The 18,893-nt window shown below is 50.4% G+C and overlaps 1 protein-coding gene across 4 annotated transcripts in view; it reads right to left on the reverse strand.

Annotated features, from left to right (window-relative positions):
* ZBTB7C (zinc finger and BTB domain containing 7C) overlaps nt 1-18,893 on the reverse strand; it is a 301,513-nt gene that overhangs the window by 112,298 nt on the left and 170,322 nt on the right. For 2 of the 4 annotated variants that reach the window (XM_058277643.2, XM_058277644.2), the window contains exon 1: nt 2,663-2,907. The exons of the other annotated variants lie outside the window; for them this stretch is intronic. The gene's annotated coding sequence lies outside the window, so the exon portion shown is untranslated. Of the gene's footprint in view, nt 1-2,662; nt 2,908-18,893 lie in introns of those variants that run through there. 4 annotated transcript variants of the gene reach the window in all.

Below are 18,893 nucleotides of genomic sequence, written 5' to 3' on the forward strand. Positions count from 1 at the left end.
AGAGTTAACAGGCCAAACATCCCAGAATATTTATGGCTGCTCAAAGATCTATCTGACATCATTTTATTAGGATAGATATGTCAGGTCAGCTAAAATAGAGATGGACAGGAGCGTCAGGAAATGGCTTGTCAGTGGGGACAGAGATGGATGGAGCAATCTTTTCAGTGGAGACCTGAGACCATCGTGGCATGCTGGTGGGAGCTGCTCTGAGAACCATGAACCGGGAGTTGAGAGCCCTGGATTCCTCTCCGGGCTGGGCGACCACGCGTCTTGACCATGCACAGGCTTCCTCAGGCCTGAGAGCTGCAGCCCAAGCAAGCCTCGGGATGCCAGAATCCGATGCACGGGGCAGTTCTCAGCCCAGTGGGCACTGCTGCAGAGAGGGGCTGGCCATCTTGGAGGCTGCACAGGGCCCCTCTTGTCATCCCCAGATGCATATGCCCACACTCATCTGGAAGCCCCCAAACATAAACCCATAATCTGCATAGCAGGGGCTCCACTGGCTCCAAGGGTACCCGGGACTGAAGGCTGACTGTTGTGTGCACCCCGCAGCGCCCCCTGCAGTCAGGAGCAAGTCCTTGTCATTCCAACTTCCCCAAAGCATGCTTGCCCTCCTGCTCTCCACCCAGCCAAACCCCAGCCTGCCTGCTTCTCCCCCTTTCTCCAGAGCAATGCTTCTACAGCACCTTTGCGTGCACTGTCTCAGTTCACCCACTCGAGCGCCGCTGAGGGATGTACCACTCCCACCACCTTACTCCTGCAGTCGCTATTACTACTTCCATTGGCAGAGGCAGGGACCAGGTTTGATTTCCCTCCCTGAGATGTGCCCAGCATTTAGTACAGTGTCCGGAAGCACGCAGGACATACTACCATAGTTGAATAAATGATTGAATGAATGGAAAGAAACACGTTCAGAAAGGTCAATCTTACGTTAACACTTCTATACTCTTGTGTACTGTATTATAATTATACCAGGGTGATTCTTCTCTCTCCAATTAAAACGTAAGTTTGTAAAAGATGTGTGATATAAGGGGGGGGGGTGGGTTGAGCCCTGGCTCTGGCACTAACTAGTGCTGGGCAGCTCACTCAACCTCTTTGTGCTCGGCTCCCTCATCTGCAAGGTGAGACCAAGGATTCATTTCTCATGGGGTTTTGTGAGTTAGAAGAGATAATGTAGGCCAAGCAATGCCTAGCACATAGTAGGTGGTCTCTAAATGTTCCGACCCTTTCCTCCCACTCTTCCTCTCTCTTGCTTGTCTCCCAGCACTGCCACAGAGCAGCACAAGCCTCATGTTCTATGGGCTTCGGGCCTTTGCTATTTTGGCCTTCCCTCATGGCCCTGTGCTTTCTCAAATCACAAAGTGGCTCTCCCAGCAGTCTGTCAAGGACCACCTACTGGTTGCCTTGGTTTCCTTGTTGCTTTTCAAGTCTCATCTTAATTCGGTGAAGGCAGGGGGGAGGGACCAGTGGAGCTGAAACTTGAACCCGTCAGAACCTCCATCCCCCTCCAAAAAAATTCTTCTATCCCATCCAGAGAAATCTGCCTTTAGAGAGATTCTAAGAAGTGTGCCATCCTCGACCCAAGAACGGCGCAGATCTGCTGCCTCCTAGGCAGGGCTCCGTACCAGGCGCAAAAAGATAGAGCCGGCAGCAGCTCCACGCCCACCGCTGGCCAGCGCGGCCCAAGGCGGAGGACAGGAACCGGCCACCGAACCCAACGCCCTCCGGGACCCTCACCACTCGGCACGGAGAAAACCGCACCGCACACTCGACCTGCCATGCTGGCGAGGGAAAGGCGACCCTCCGGAGGCGGACACCGGCCTGGGTGCCCAAAGGGTGGGAGCGCACCCAGCCGGTCCCTGCACCGTCCTCAACCCGTCGCCTCCCGAGGCCGGAGACCCCAGCTAGACTGGACGGTCCGCGAGGGGCCAGCGTCCCCTCCCACCCCGCCGGGACTCCCTCCTGCCCCCCAGACGACTTCTACCAGGCCCCCTTTCCATTTCTGCTCCTGTCTCCAGACATCGACTTCTGCAAGTTTTGTATGTGACAGTCAGGAAGCCCGAGCTGCACTGGGGATGCGGGGTGGGGGGTGGGGCGGTTGGCAATGGAAAGTAACGACGCACATTTGCAACTACCTTTCAAGGTCCCCCTTACACTCTAACCACCGTCCACTCCCCCCTCCACCTCCCCCCACCCCAAAAGACGGCTGGCTGCGAGGGCCGTGAGGAAGTGACGTTGCTTTTTTCAGAATTTAGCCTTCTTTCTCGTATTTTCCCTGGGACTGCGCGGCCACGCGCCTCTCCATTAGCCCCGACTTCCCCAGCGCGCTCGGCGGCCAAGAGCCAGCCACGGCGGGTTTGAAATTTCTCGTAGACGCCGCCACTCACGCACCGCGTGCGCAATCCCGAGCCGCCCCGCGGTTTCCGAGGCGCCACCCCAAGCCCGAGGGTCCCCACTTGCGCCGAGCGAAAACGCCCCCGCGCTGCTCGGGGTGGGGGACGCAGCCGCTGGGCGCCCCCGGACTCTGCCGGGCGCCCCCGGACTCTGCCGGACGCCGCCGGGAGGCGTTTCGTCCCCACCCCCTCTCTCCTGTCCCTGGTCGCCTCGCTCCCCAGAGCCCCACCCGACCCCGGCTCCTGGCCGAGGCCGCCCGCAGACCCACCTGGCCGCCCCGGGGGCGCCGCGCTCGTGCCCCGGCCGTGTCCGGAGCGCCTCCAGGGTCCCGGGATGGGAGTCCACGCGGCAGCGCTGCTCAGGGGAGCCTGCCGCAGCCGGCGGGAGGTTGTCATTGATTCGTGCTGGGCGAGTTAAGCCATTCCAGGAGTGGTTTTGAGCGTGCACTCCCACCCCTCCCTCCAACCAGAAGTATTTGGCAAGCAGCCCCTTTCGTCCACCTGTACTGTTAAGCACGGGGCAAGGACCAATTTCACCAATCGTGCTTTATGCTTCACTTTATAACACGCAAATTAAGCCCTTTTGAGAAGGAAGAGCAGAAATAAAAGCCACGGTGGTGGTGATTTTTTTTTTCTTTGCTCCTCAGTCTCTCCGTTGCTTTCTTTTGTGTGTGTGTATGTATGTGGGTGTTTCCCCTCTAATATTTCATAAAATGCCTTCCACCACTTACCTCAAATCAGGGGTGTTTTAAAAAAATTATTACTATTGCTTTATTCAATTCTGCCTTATCTGTCTTTTATTTTTAGAGACAAATTTACTTCCATTTACCTGAAACCTGAGTCCAATAAAATTGCTAGCATTATATGTTTTCTTCTTAAAGAGTCATGAGTGTAACTTAACCAAATCAAACACTGCCGAGCGATCATTCAGCAGCAAATAAAAAGGAGAAAAGTGCAGGAAGTAAGCACAGAAGGCTGGATCCCTCCCATGGATTGCCGGGGAGGCCTCTCTCTGGTGAGGTCATGGGGCCTAAGGTTGGGGCTTAGAGTTGGCAGGGGCACCCGCTGGCCTCCCCCCTCCGCAAGACAAACACACATCATACAGGCTCTCCTTTGCTTTGTTTCGGCTCTAAGGCTGACTCAGAAATGCCAACCAGAAATTCCAACAGGCCAGACTTGGGGTGGGCCCACCACCAATGGTGGAGGGGTGTGGTGAGAGCACCCTCTCCCAAGCCCTTCCTTAAAACCACACGCCACGCCCTTTTTGAAAACTGCCAGCTGGGAGGCTCTAGCCCTTCTCAGCCCTCTTTGCCCTGGAACTGTCTGGTCACCTGGGGAAACTGTCCAGATACCTCAGCTGGCTGGTCACAAGACTGGGGGAGGAGCCAGGGAGAATCATCCTTCCCTGTTGACCAGCTGTCCCATGTGCCACCGAGAACCGGCTCAACACAAAGCAGACCAGTGGGAGGCCGGCCTTCCCTGGCACTCTCTCCCGGGCCGGCCACAAACCTTTTGCTTCTCTTTGGCTTTAAGGCACCCTGAAGCCAAGGGTAAAGGCCAAAGTTATACTGGTCAGTAAAGGACCAAGGGTGGGGCTGTGGTTCGCAGGGCTCCAGGAAGATTCTTTGGACTAAAATATGTCCTCTCACAGGTGCCCCTGCCTGAAATCTCAGTGCTAGTGATTCATTCCTTGGTGGGGCATGTGCTTCAGAGAGCCTGCCCCCGGTAAGTAGGCAAAATTGCTCTAGGCAGGCAGGAAGGGGCTCTCTCTGGAGTTCTATAAAACTGTAAATACTCGGGGAGGTGGAGCAGGAGTTTCCACAACCACCTGGCATGAGTTTGTCAGCTCCAGGTCATCAGGGCTGTGGCACGAGGGTCTGACATGGCAGCGTGAGGGGAGAGAGGCTGTGGAGACGGGTGGGTGGGGTGTTAAATCAGGGCATTGGGCACTGATACGAAGGAAGAAGGCGAGGTGCTTCATCAGGGCAGGTGGAGAGTTTCCAAGGTTAGATGACTCCACAGCTTTTATCGAAAACCGGCACTCAAGGAACACCCAAGCCAAAGAATGAAGATTGAAATACATTTGCTCGCAAAGTCACTAATTAAATACCCAATCAAGTGTAACTCCACACTCCACCCCCAGACCCGGACAGGTAAAGGTGCCAACCCATGTCCCGGTATCAATCCAGAAGTGTCTGTTGTACGCCCATAGGGGTTTGTCCCTGCGGTCCGGGTGGAGGAAGGGTGGGGTGGGTTCTCCCTTGGGGCTTTGGGTCTGGTGGGAGAGATAAAGCACAGGTGGACTGGACAGTGTGGGGCAAGGTGCATGTGGGGATCCAGGAAGGAGCAGGATGTTAATTCTGCAAAGCAGACAAGAAGCCAACAGCAGGTGGTAGCAGGCTTATCCAGAGAGGGCCCCAGGGAGGTGGGCCAGGGAGGCCTAGAAGTTTGCACTGTTGTGGGAGAAGGACAAGTCAGGTGGGGACACAGCAGGAGTGAAGGCAGAGCCACTGGGGAGGGGGCCCTTGCCTGGTTCACAGGGTCCTTCCCCTGGGTAAAACATCAGGTGGGATCTGTGGGGGCACAGTTTAGGGATACAGCTTCTGGCTAAAAGGGGCCTGCTTTGGAGAGGAGGGCCGACTGGAGCCCCTCTTTCCAAGCCAGCAGGAGCTGGATGTGGGCAGAGATCACGGTGGGAAGGGGGAGTCCTTGGTGGGGGGTGGGGGGCGGTGTATGGGTATAGTGCCCAGCAGCCTGCCCCCAGGCGGCCCCTTCTAGCAGGACTCCAGGCCTGGGACTTGAGTAGGCCAGTGGGCGGTACCAGAGCCAGTGATATCTCAGCCAAGCGCCCAGGGGGAGAGCTGGCTGCTGGCCAGCCCACCGGCTGGGTCCTGCAGTGGACACAGAATGTCATTCCTCCCTCCCCCTTAATCACTGTGTGTGTGTCTGGTTGGGACACGCCCTTTGGAAATGGATTTCGGCAGAAAGCATGGGGCCCTGCCCGGTGTTCCTTCCAGCCTCACCTCCCTGGGCTCAGCCCCTGGTGCCAGCTGCCTCCTGGGAAAAAGAATATAAAGGAGCCTCAGAGGGGTAAGGAGAAGGCGATTGGGGGAGGCTCCCACAGCCACCCACAGAAGGGGCTCTGGGCAGGCTAGACCACATCTGTTACTGTGCATTTCCTTTTGGGCTGTGGCTCCTTCCTAGGCCTGCTTGGGCCTCCACTTCTGACCCTCCCTCCCTGCCTTCCTGGGTCAGGTCAGTCAGAGCACAGGGAAACAGGCTGGCTTCCCAGGCGCCTTGCCTTTCACATCTGGCTCCAAATCCAACTATGCATTCTTGTTCCAGTGAGAATGGAGCGCCTACTTCAACTACCCAGCATGGTTCAGAAGCTAAATTGCTACTGTCTTAACTTGAAATCTTAGTAGTGCCTGGTCATCAGCTATCATGTAGTCCCAAAGACAGCTTCTGTACACATGTGTACACACATATACAGAATATCCATATGCACACGCATGAAGGGATAGCTATAGATAAGCTATGTGGTCCAGAAATGATAATACCAACTGAGGGTCTACTACCTCATTCAATCCTTGCAACAACACAATAAGGTAGGTCCTATTATTTTCCCCATTTGAGGAGGAAACTTGGGCTTAGAGAGGTTTCATAACTTGTTCAAGGTCAAACTGCTTGTCTAGGGTAGGACATCAACTTAGGACTCTATGATTCTGGTACCAAAGGTTGCCCCTAGAGCTTAAGCTCTGGCTCTTTGATCTGGTTCCTACAATTGGTTCACTAAGGGGCAATCTGATTTGCTGACTTGTGCCTCAGTTTCTCCACCTGCTTAACAGACAGGGTCAACGCTGTGACTGAACCTACAAGGGTGTCATTAGTTAGGAGGAGGCTGAGGTGGAGGCTGGACTTCGGTAAAGCACTGGAGCAAGTCTTCTCCAGGAATGCACGTAGCCCTGTGGGACAAGAGTTACTCAAGCCAGAAACTCGGAGTCACCCTTGCTGCCTTCCTCTCCCTCCTGCTCCCTTCCCCTGCGCGGGCCAGTCCATCTATCAGCAAGCCTATCTCCAAAATATACCTCAAATCTGCCCTCTTCTGGCCTCCTCCTCCACCACCCTGGGCAGTGCCACCATCACCTCTCACCTTGACTTCTGCAGCGACCACCTAACTGGTCTCCCTGCTCCTGATTCTTCAGCCTAGTGCCACACATCACCCAAGCAGTCTTCTTAAAACATGCATCTGGTAGTGTCACAGGGCACCTAAAATACAATCGAAACTGCTCACCATGGCCCACACACACTGCCAAGTCTTGCCTCTTGCTCCAATGTCACCCCTGCTCTCCCTCGCTCTACTCCAATCCCATGCTGGCACGCTATTTCTCTCTTGCCCATCATGGCCCTTTGGGCTGTATGGATTCCTTGGCCTGCCAATGCTCTTCCCAAACTTTAGGTCTCACAGAAAAGTCACCCCTTGGAGAGGCCTTCCCTGACTCCCACATATAAATTAGGACCCTCTCCCCATTATCTACTTCAATCCCCTGATCAAGGCACTCAGTGCAAGGTAAGTACTTTTATTCAACTGCATGCTTAGGTTGATTCATTTTTCTTTTTGGCTATCTCTCCCACTAGAATCGTGGCAGCATGAAGGCAGGGACCCTGTGTGTTTTCTTCATTGTATGGTGCCCGTATATTGTAGGCCCCTGCTCAGTATCTGTAGAACAAATATCTATTAGGAGGACCCTGGGCCAGAGAAAAAGGAGGACTGGATCCTCGTCTCAGCCCCGTGTCCTTGAGGACATCACTTGCCTTCCCAGGTGCTCAGCTTCCTCTTCTGTACATGGGGTGATGGATGAGACGTGGCCTGAGAGCCCTTCCAGCTCCCACACTCCAGTCAAGTTTGTCTTTGCCAAGAACTTGAAGATGCCAGGGAACAAACGAGATGAGAACCCTATACATAAAGCACTTTATATAACTTTTCGAAGGCTTTTCTTTTCTTTGTCAGCCCTGCTGACTTATTAGACGAATCAGCCTGGGAGGACTGAGGCACTTGCACAACCATGACCAGTGGGGTGGCACAATGCTCAATGGCCTTGTACAACTGCTGCTCCCACAGCACAAGTTGCCACATGAGTGTGTAAACTGAGGCTTGTCCAGAGAAAGCAGTTAGTGTCTCAGAGAGGACCATCAAAAGACCAAGCCAAGAGCTAATTTTATTCGGCAATTTCCAACCCAACGGCCATTCCCCCTCCCCCAAGGCACCACCAGGTCTGGAGGGCCCTGGCCTTTGTGAATGATGACAGCTTCTATGTATACAGTGCTTTCACTAGCTCCTCACAGCTCTGTGGAGTAGACCAGGAAGGGATAATTATTCCCCTTTTGCAAATGAGAAAACTGAGACTCAAATTAAAAAGTGAGTGGAGAGCAGAACAGAGACCCTTGAAAATCAATGATGAAAAACCCCAGTGAGATTAATGTTCTTTAAGAAATGTATGTATGTGTATATATATATATATGCACATAAACACACACCCCTACACACGCATAGATATGAAACCCTTCCACCTTAGGGAAAACCTGTGAGACGGGGACACCTTGCCTTAGCCCCACCACGCCAGGTGGGTCGATGTTGGTGGCAGCAGGCAGCTCAGGGCAGTCCCTCTCTCCCTCTCTGGAGTGAACAGTCCACCCTGCACTCAACAGAGGCCCCACCTGATATCCCACCTTGCACTTCTTAGGTGTTCAACAAACATTTAATTAAATTTTGAGGACAACAGTTTTCAGCTAGTTTCAACTAGAAAGGAAATCAAGGAGTATTCAATTCTCGGGGACCATAGGAACAGGGTGGTGCCACCAACAGCTGTTCCTGGGGTGAGGGTGGGGGGATGCCTCTTCTATCAGGGTCCCTCTAGTTTTCTGTCTGATGACAGGCCAAACCCGCCCTACTCCCAAGCTCATTGCCTGTTCTATTCTCACCAGGGGCCTTGACTGTGATCACTGGGCTCCGGCACTTTGATCAACAGAATCAGATTTCATTGAAATATTTTAGAATGCCCATTTGAAATAACAATTCATCACTGCTTTGCATCGGGATCAGCAAAGGAGCCAAAAATTGAATCTAAGCTATGCTTTAGCAGTCTTTCATATGCTAAAATTTATCCAAATCCATTAAAAAGTTGCTGATGCTACACACAGTTCTGCCACTGTGTTTCAGGTTTCAGGGGCAGGCTCAGTCATTCTGAATCTACTGGAAATTTGCCAATCTCTATCAAAACCATCCACTTCTTCAAACACACAGAGGTGGTCCAGAGCAGGCAAGTTCTTTGCCACTCCCCCCACCAGCCTTGGGAGGGGGAGGGGTTGTGGCCCTAGGTGGTGGGGGCGGGTCCAGGAGGAGCCCGCCTCCACTTCTCAGGTGCACTGGGGAGACAAGCTGATGCCTGTCTGGGGCCTTGGGGGCCTCTGTGCGGAGGTGCTGGCTAAGTACAGGGTGCTAGGATTGTTCTCTCTGGGGAAAGTGAGGGGAAAATCCTCCCAGGCTAGGGCAGAGGGATGGGCTCACAGCCTGGCTGGCTGCACAGCGGGCAGGGCAAGCAGCAAGCAGGATCTAAGCCCTCTGTACAGCCTAAGGGCCCCAGGGCTGCCAGGGCCTCGCCCTCCTCCCAGATTATATTGGGTGACACAGCCAGGTGCCCACGGCAGGAGGAGGGAGGCTGCCAGGAGCGCCAATGGGCCTGGCTGAGGTGCCGGGCAGAACACTGGCTGTGTCACCAACCGAGCAGGCACCACTGCGAGCCAAGGGGAGGAGGAGTGGGGCTCAGCTGGAACCTGGTCAAGGTGGGGCAGTGACAGGAAAGGGGGTGGCACTCCTACGCAGGGGAGGCAGAGTCCCTCCTCCCTCCCTCCCTCCTCTCAGTCTTCTTTTCTCCTTCCCTCCTTCTTCCCTCCTTCCGTCCTTTTCACTTAGGTACTGACTGTCTCCTGTGTGCCCAGCACCACCCTAAGCTTGGCATATCAGCTGGTGAACAATGCAATGTGCTCCTTGCCCTCCTGGAGCTGACCTTCTAGTAAGAGAAAGGCAATTAAAGATAACCATGTGCGATGAAGCCTGGTGGGTGAGGCCAAATCATGCATCGCCCGGTCCCTTCCCTAGGTAAACCCTCTGCACTTCTTCAGCCTCTCCCCTCATTTGATCCCCACCCTGAAAGCCAGGGTTAAAGCTCCTACATGAAGTGAAGAAAGAAGGTGGAGGGCAGGAAGTGGCCTGTCCACGGTCATACTGGGCGTGATGGTGGAGGTGCGATGGGACGCATGTCCCCTGATCCTCTGCCCAGTGCCTCCAACAAGGCCACCTAGATTTCCCTCCAAAACCTTTAGAGACTGAGAACCTTGACCTAGACAAACAACAAATTCACCTAATTCTAAATAATGAGGACCTACCGTGTACGGTAAGACAGGAGGAAGCTTGAAGCTTGTGGGTGTGGGCAGTCTGGGTGTTGAGGCCCGGCTAGGCTAGTGCAAACTCTGGTCCTGATACAAGGTCCATTTAGAAAACATGAAGAGAGTTGGCTTGTCCCTGCTAGGTCCCCACAAATTGGAGGCCCAATCAGGCAGGCCCTCCTCTAGTGCTTACCAGGAGGGAGGGAGGGTAGTGACAGAGACGGAGAGGATGAGGGCAGGCCAGTGTGTGTGTGCACATGTGTATAGGGTATGAGCAGAAGGACTGACTACTGGTCCAGGGGGAGACAGCTAGATGGGGAAGGGGTGTGCTCCAGCAGTTTCTCTAGTGTATCAAGCACACCCTCCAGGAAAACGACTGCTCTAACGGCTCAGGTGTCATCAGGCAGAAGGCGGATCACCCTCAACACTGGCCAGCCAGGCCTCTGCCAGGAAATAACAATATGGCCAAGCCAGCTCACAGTCCTTCTCCAGAGTAAGACAAACCAGTCAGGGTCAGCACGTGACCTTCACCACTCTGTGAAACCAGTGTCCCTGAGATCTTCCTTGAGGCTGGCCATTTTCCATCAGCCAAGGTTAAGCTCGCAGGATAGAAGGGGGAACAGGGCAGAAATGAATGGCTGCTATGCAGATCAAAATAATGGCCTTGACTGCCTGTGAGGACCACATCAAAGAAAATACCCACTCTTAATCCCCAAGGACATGGAAATAATCGTAATTATAATAACTGCAAGCATTGGGCTAGTGGCTTTACATGCATTCTCTTTTCTTTTAATCTTCAACGACAATCCTATGAAGTCAGTATATTATTATTCCTTTTTTTTACAGAATGGTAGCTCAGGGGTCATAAGAAACAGAGCCAGGATTTGAATTCAGGCCACATTTGCTACCTCCATAAAGTCACTTATAATCCTAGCGGTGGCTCAGAGTAGCTTTGGACTTCAAATGAAGTAGGAGAACTTGAGCAAGACAGAAGGTAGGACTTGTTCATCTTTATATGGGCATTTGATGCTGTGGATACTGTTTTGAGGCATCTCAAAGCAGAGAATAAATACCCTTCTGTCTGGAGGAGTCAATATGTTCACGTTGCAGTGGGTTCTGGGGCAGATGCAATTTTGAAGTCCTTGAGAAAGGTTTAATGTTTCATTGATGAAGAGAAAAAAAAGCACAACTGCTTGGAATGTGTGCTGTGTGGGAATATGCAATTCAGTGTTTCAAGCATGGGGCTATTTCTCAGAATGTGGATTTTAGAGCCTCTCCTAGACTTCCCTGGTCACATGGTTACAAGGCAGATTCCTGGGTCCCACCTCAGGCCCACTGACTTGGATTCAAAACCCCAGATCTGCACTTTCAGAGACTCCCAAGGGGATGCGTGCGTAGCTGGAAGAGGCAATGGAAACTGGTAATCTACTGGTTTGGCCTTGCCGGTTAGTGATCCCTGGGTGAGAATCAGGTCTGTGAAGAGCCATGGACACTGGCCTGGTTCCTTCAGGGGTGTGCACTGGAAGGGAGGGGGTTGGGGAGCAACCCAAGGAGATTTTCAGCTGCTGGACTGTCCCTTATCTGTGTCCTCCATAGCAATAAAGCGGCATGAAATGTCACCAAGTGGACACAGCATTACACTCTTCACCACTCCCCTATTCTTGTTTACGTGGGGCTTCTTCCCTGTTATAGATAATGCAGGATGAACATCCTTATGCATACTTCCCCCATAATTTTCGATTATTGCCTTACATTCAATTCCCAGGAGAAGGATGAGAAGGGATATGAACATTTTTAAGGCTCCTAACACATAGTGCTCAATTGCATTTTCCAGAAAGGTTGCACCTTTCGTGCTGATGACTGCCATGTTAAAGGGTGTCGATTTCACCACAGCACTGCCAGCATTTCAATTCCCTCCTTTTTAAAGATGAGGATACTGCGGCTGGATTGGTGAAGTGACCTGTGAGCTGTCAGAGATTACATCCCTAGACGACGTCAGGGCTGGGACAAGAACCCAGGGAGTTCTCATTCACAGGCCAGGGCATTTTGCAGCTGTCGACTCCCTCCACCTCCATCAAGGCAGGAGGGAAAAACCGAGCCTGGCACACCACTCTCTCTCTGTCCTGCACTCCCTGCCAGCTCTGACTTCAGGCATGGCATGAGCTCACATTTCAGTGCTTTGCATTGTTCTTCTGCCTCTAAAACTGAGGGTGGGGAGTGGGGTTGGGGAGTGGGAGGAGGGGTGGCACTCTCGTTTCTCTGCTCAAGCCCCACATCCTCCATGAAACCTCTTCTGCTCACTCAGAGGAGGTCAATGACTGCTTGAACTGTGAGCCGCAGGGAGATCAGTGGGTGGGGAAGGGTGCTTGAGGGTGGGGAAGCAGAGGGACAAAGGCGTGGTGACAGCAGAAGGGAGGAGCAAAGGCAATCCCAATGGGCCCACCAGTGAGAGGAGAGGGTGGGCAGGGGGGTGGGGCCAGGTGGTGGGGGCTGGCGTGCTGGACCGGGAAGACATGCCATCTGCAGTTCCTGGGACACAGGGTGTTTATGTAAGAGAATTGATCTTACTTCAGACAGGGTTCTCCACAGGCACCTTAAGTGGCCTTCAGAGATTCTGAAAGACCCAACTAACCTGTGTGAAAAACTGTGTCAGCATGTGAGCATGCATGTACCTTTTCCAGAGGAGCCACCCTATTACGTTCAGCAGATTTTCAAAAAAGTTTGACACCCTCCCAAAGTTCAAAGTTCAAAAAATAAAATTCAGTTGAAGGGTGGGAAGTCAATTAGAAATACAAACTATCTGTTGTATATGATACACACACACAACCACACACATTAACCCATGGCAGAGAGAGAGAGAATCATTACAGTGGTCCTTCTTAGGTAGATAAATAGATGGATAGAACAAACAAACCTACATTTAGCAAATGGCTGAAGAATCATTATTTATGCCACTTGCGTTCTTTCATTGTCCACTGCACGCATGGCAGGGGGACTGGGGAGCTGGGATGAGGCAGTAAGTCCGAGCGCTGAGGTATTCAGGCTCTGCCCACCAAGGACATTCAGAGGTGAAGAGAAAAACTTTGTGAAGTGACAAAGTAAGTTAGTGGGAAAACGGTATTTGGTTTCACAACTTTACCAGAGCCATCTCTTGCATAAGATGGGATACGCTTGAAAATAATCACCGCGAACACTTACGGAGCACTCACGGTGCCAGGCACTGTTCTAAACACTTTGCAAGTATCATCTTGTTTACTTCTCACAGCAGCCCTGGTGGTGTGAGCACTCCTGTAACCCTCATTTTACAAGGGAAGAAATGGAGCAGTAAGTCACTCACCCCAAAGCAACAGCTTTAAGTGGGACAGTGGGTATGGAAGCTGGGTGAGGTGGGTCCACAGCCAGGGCTCCTGGCACCCAGACTGGACACAACCTTCCAGGGCAGTTATGATATGCCATCAGGAATCAACCCCATTCCTGTCTTCCACAAAAGAGCTGGATCCTGGATATCTTAACCCCACTGCTCCCTTTGCCTCTGAAGGGGTAGATTTCATGTATAAGCTTGAGAATATTCAAGTTGATTGTCTACACAAGTACAAAAAAAAGTAGTAATAATAATCCCTCCTATTTATCAGGTATATAATATGTAGAAGACACTATACAAAGGGCTTTACAGATATTTTCTTAATTCCATCTTTATAACAAATCCCCAAGGTTAAGTATTGGCATGCCCATTTTACAGACAGTATACTGAGGTACAAGGAGTTTAGCATGCTTGAGATCAGCTATAAGTGGAGCTTACTGAAGAAAAGACTGCACCCAGTCTCTCTCTGCTTCTCTGCCTCTCAATGGCTAATGCAAGACACAGAGGGGCAAAGGGGTGTCTTCCTTATTGGAAGCTCACCTGGTGACTGGAGTATGGAAAAGGCCCAGAGAGCTTGGTGACAGGGTAAAATGGAAAGAGAAAGAAGGAAGAAAGGAAAGAAACATGCATGTAGCACGGGCTGTGTGTCAGGCAGCATCAAGATGTTGATGAACGACCCGAATTTAGAGTTATTGATTCAGTTTTTAAAGCCCTACAAACCAGGGGTACTGGCCACGAGGCAGAGCTCTGTGAATCATTCCACCTTTGAGCCAATCACTCCAGAACACAATGAGAGGTATAATCCAAGTCATTTTGGAACTTGGCTATAATCTTTGAGGTCAAAGCTCACTGCCTCATAAAATGTTCTTGTGAGGTTGAAGTTAAGGTGAGAACATGCTTCTTTGACTAAAATCAGTGGCCCTTTTAGCTCCTCCCCTCTCTCTCGGGCTCATGACCTTATTTCTGGAAGCCATAGGGCCTGAAGGCATGAGGTGAAGGAAGCCCAAGGGGCAGCTAGCTCCAAGGACTGGGTTAGGAAGATGGGGCAGACAGGGTCATGGCTGTGGCTCAGGGTCTGTGGGCTCAGGGTCATGGCTGGGAGAAGCGTTTTCTGAAGGGGAGGATGGTGTGAGCCTTGTCTAGCACAGAGGTCAAAGCTGGACTTCTGAGAGGCCTTTGTCAGCAAAGCACACAGCCATGTTCCAAGTATGCAAGCAAGGGTCAGGGCCAGGCACAATTCCAGGTGTGTGGCCCATTGCTTGCGTTCCTAAAATGCCAGCAGAGGCAGGGGTCAGAAGTCCAACTAAACAGCCAGGAGGTCAACTGCAGAAGGAAGCAGTAGTCAGGGGGTGGATCCCAGGCCCTGGTGGGGAAGGGAGAGCAACTCAAAAATGACCCAATGAGGTTCTGACCACTGGGCTTTAAGGATACCCAGGTGTGATGATTAGGCTCATGTGTCAAATTGGCCAAGTAATGGTGCCCAGTTGTTTGGTCAAACACTGGGCTAATTGCAATACAAGGCATTTCATAGGCTTTAATCATCAGTGAGTTGTTTGCATATATGGCTGGTTATATCTATAATCAACTGAGGAGACTGCTGTCAGCAATGAGAGACATCTCATCCAATTGGTTGAAGGCCTTAAAAAGAGAAGTGATTTCAGCATTCAGAGAGAGAATTTCCATCTCTACTTCAGACAGCCAGCATCTCCTGGGAATTCATCGAGGGCCTTCATTGGAGTCCCTGGCTTGCAGCCTGCCCTATGGAATTGGACTTATGCATCCCCACAGTTGCATGAGACAATTTTATAGAACCTCATATTATATACAGATATCTCTTGTTGGTTCTGTGTCCCTAGAGAACCCTGACTAATATAGCTTGGTACTGGGGGTAGTTCTTGAGAAACAGAAGCTTGAAAATGGGATTTCTGAATTGGTTCTGGGATTTTTGCAATTAGCTTTCTACTCTGATTAGATTCAAGGGCACTAATGACTCTGTTTCTAATAATCAAGAGGCCACTGTCAATCCACGGCATAAACTGGCAATAGAGATATGCAAAATGTTACCAGTGGATATGACTACTTTCATGCTTATAAGAGGCAATGCTCTAAGTGAGAGTGTTATTAACACCTTAACAGAGTTTTGTGGAGTTAAAAGGTACAATGATGGCTGTTCCTCAATACACTGGATACAGTTACAAAAGAAAGTGCTGAACTGAAGGCTTCAAATTTGCAACTTAATTGCCACATGAATGATGTGGAAGTTTCTATGTGTGCCCTGAGAGAAAAATCATGTTTCACGCAGCAGGAGACTTGAGATTTCTGAAAACTAGACCCAAAGTCTCATTGTGCTAGTAGCAGAGTTACAACAGAAACTAAAATCTCAACCTTATAGGGTTTCTGCTGTGAAGGTGAGGGTATTGATTGAAAAGGAATGAAATTCTGAGGATTGGGATGGAGAGATAAGAGCTGATGATGATGGCAATCGGGACACTGAAACTCTAAATTCTGCTGAGACTTTGCCAGATAAACCTGAAAAATTCTGCCCTGAGGAGACAGCCACCTGACCTCCCCCTACCCTGAGGAGAAGACCACCCAACCTCCACCCTGCCCTGAGGAGAAAACCACTCAATCTCCAGCCTGTCCCAAGGAGTCAGCCACCCAATTTACAGTCTGCCTCAAAGAGTCTGCCATGCAACCCTCACCCGAAGAGATTAATCCTGTCTTACCAGATGAAACTACAATGCAATGCCCTGAGGTAACTGGTTTACAAGACACTTCAAATACTTCTCCTTACCCACTCTCACCACTCCTCTTTTCTTCCAGAGCTGTAACTAGATTAAAGTCACAACAAGTCCCCAAGGTGAAATACTAGGTGACCCATGAGGAAGCATGCTATACTACAAAAGAACTATTTGAGTTTTCCAATTTATATAGACAGAAATCAGGGGAATATATCTGGGAATGGATATTAAGGGTGTGGGATAAGGGTGGAAGGAATATAAAGTTGGATCAGGCTGAATTTATTGATATGGGCCCACCAAGCAGAAATTCTGGATTTAATGTTGTAGTTTGAGGGGTTAGAAAAGGCTCTAACAGGTTGTTCAGGTGGCTGGCTGAAACATGGACCAGAAGATGGCCAACATTGCCTAAGGTCAAGATGCCAGATTACCCTAGTAGACTGGAGATGAGGGGATCCAAAGGCTTAGAAAGACTGGAATGTTAGAATGGATTTACCATTTAAGACCTGCCCACCACCCCAGGAATGTCCAGAGGACACAATTTTCACCAGGACTGTGAGGAATAAATTTGTGAGACTAATGAAGAGTTCAGTGAGGTTGCTTTTCTCTGTAAGTCAGATATTACTGTGGGAACTTCTGTCATGGAACAAGGATCTGTAAACAATATGGGGATGATCACATTAGGGGCCAGCAGAAGCCAAGTGGCAGAACTTAGTCGCCAAAGACAAGATGGGTGTGGCTACCACAATGGAAAGCAGACTCAAAGCAACAATCAAAGTAGTCTGAATCGCACAGACCTATGGCACAGGCTAATAGATCATGGGATACCTAGAAGCAAAATAGATGGACAGTCTTCTAAATTCCTACTTGCTCTGGAGAAGCAGAAGTTTTCTAGGTTGAATGAACAAAGCCTAACGTGAATTACAGAAACAGAGTCACGGCCCCTTAATCAATTCCCAGACTTGAGACAATTTACACTCACAGCCCCCTGAATGAGGGGAAGGTTGGGTCCCCTTGGGGAAGGGCCCTGTTACACTGCCAGAAATTTATACTGTTAATATTTCTCCCAGCCTTCTCCAAAGAGACCTACAGCCTTTTGCCAGGGTGACTGCATTGGGGAAAAGGAAATGATCAGATATTTGGGAGATTATTTGACACTGGCTCAGAAGTGATTAATTGTAGGCGACCCAAAGTGTCACTGTGGTCCATCAGTCAGAGTAGGGGCTTATGGAGGTCAGTTGATCAATGGAGTTTTAGCTCAGGTCCATCACACAGTGGGTCCAGTGGGCCCCTGGGCCCATTTTATGGTTATTTCCCCAGTTCCAGAATGCATAATTGGAATAGACATACTAAGCAACTGGCAGAATGCCCCACACTGCTTCCCTGACTAGTGTAGTGCGGACTATTATGGTAGAAAAGGCCAAATGGAAGCCACTAGAACTGTCCCTACCTAGCAAAATAGTAAATCAAAATCAATACCAGATTCCTGAAAGGATTACAGAGATCAGTGCCACCATCAAGGGCTTGAAGGATGCAGGGGTGGTGATTCTCATCACATCCCTGTTGAACTCTCCTATTTGGCCTGTGCAGAAAAGCGTTGGATCTTGGTGGGTCATAGCAGATTATCATAAACTTAACCAGGGGGTGACTCCAATTGCAAATGCTGTTCCAGATGTGGTATCACTGCTTGAGCAAATCAACACATCCCCTGGTACCTGGTATGGAGCTTTTGATCTAGAAAATGCTTTTTTCTCAATTGCCTTTAGTAAGGACCACTTTGCTTTCAGCTGGCAAGGCCAGCAATATACCTTCACTGTCCTACCTCAGGGGTATATCAACTCTCCAGCTCTATGTCATAATATTGTCCACAAGGACCTTGATCATTCCTCCCTCCCACAAGTCATAACACTGGTCCATTATATTGATGATATCATGCTGACTGGACCTAGTGAACAAGAAGTAGCAACTACTTTAGGCTTACTGGTAAGACATTTGTGTGTGAGTGGATGGGAGATAAATCCAACAAAAATATAGGGGCCTTCCATCTCAGTGAAATTTCTAGGTGTCCAGTGGTATAGGGTATGTCACAATATCCCTTTTAAAGTAAAGATATGCTGTTGTATCTGGCCCCTCCTATGACCAAAAAAGAAGCAATGCTTAGTTGGTTGCTTCAGATTTTAGAGACAATATATTCCTCATTTGTGTGTGCTATTCCCGGCCATTTACCGAGTGACTGAGTTGCCAGTTTTGAGTGGGGACCAGATAAAGAGGAGGCTCTGTGACAGGTTCAGGCTATTGTGCAAGCTACAATGTCACCTGGGCCATATGATCCAGTAGATCCAATGGTGCTGGAAGTGTCAATGGCAAATAGAGATGACTTCTGGAGCCTTTCCCCTATAGGAGAATCACAATGCAGACCCTTAGGATTTTGGAGCAAAGCCCTGCTATCCTCTGTTGATAACTACTCTACTTTTTAGAAACAGCCTTTGGCCTGCTCCTGGGCATTAGTAGAAACTGAATACTTAACTATGGGCCACTAAGTTACCATGAGACCTGAGTTGCCTATCATGAGCTGGGTATTGTCTGACCCACCAAGTCATAAAGTAAGATGTACACAGCAGCACCCCATCTTAAAGTTGAAGTGGTATGTATAAAATAGGCTGAAGCGGTACCTGAAGGCACAAGGAAGTTACATGAGGAAGTGGCCCAACTGTCCATGGCCACCACTCCTGCCACATTACCTTCTCTTTCCCAGCCCACAGCTATGACTCTTGGGGAGTTCCTGACAATAAGTTGACTGAGGAAGAGGAAACTCGGGCCTGGTTTACAGATGATTATGCATGGTATGAAGGTACCACCTGAAAGTGGACAGCTGCAGCACTGAAGCCCCTTTCTGGGACATCCCTGGGTAGAAATGAGGGTAAATCCTCCCAGTGGGCAGACCATCAAGCAGGG

Source organism: Dasypus novemcinctus, chromosome 16, assembly GCF_030445035.2.
Source record: "Dasypus novemcinctus isolate mDasNov1 chromosome 16, mDasNov1.1.hap2, whole genome shotgun sequence".
NCBI lineage: Eukaryota > Metazoa > Chordata > Mammalia > Cingulata > Dasypodidae > Dasypus > Dasypus novemcinctus.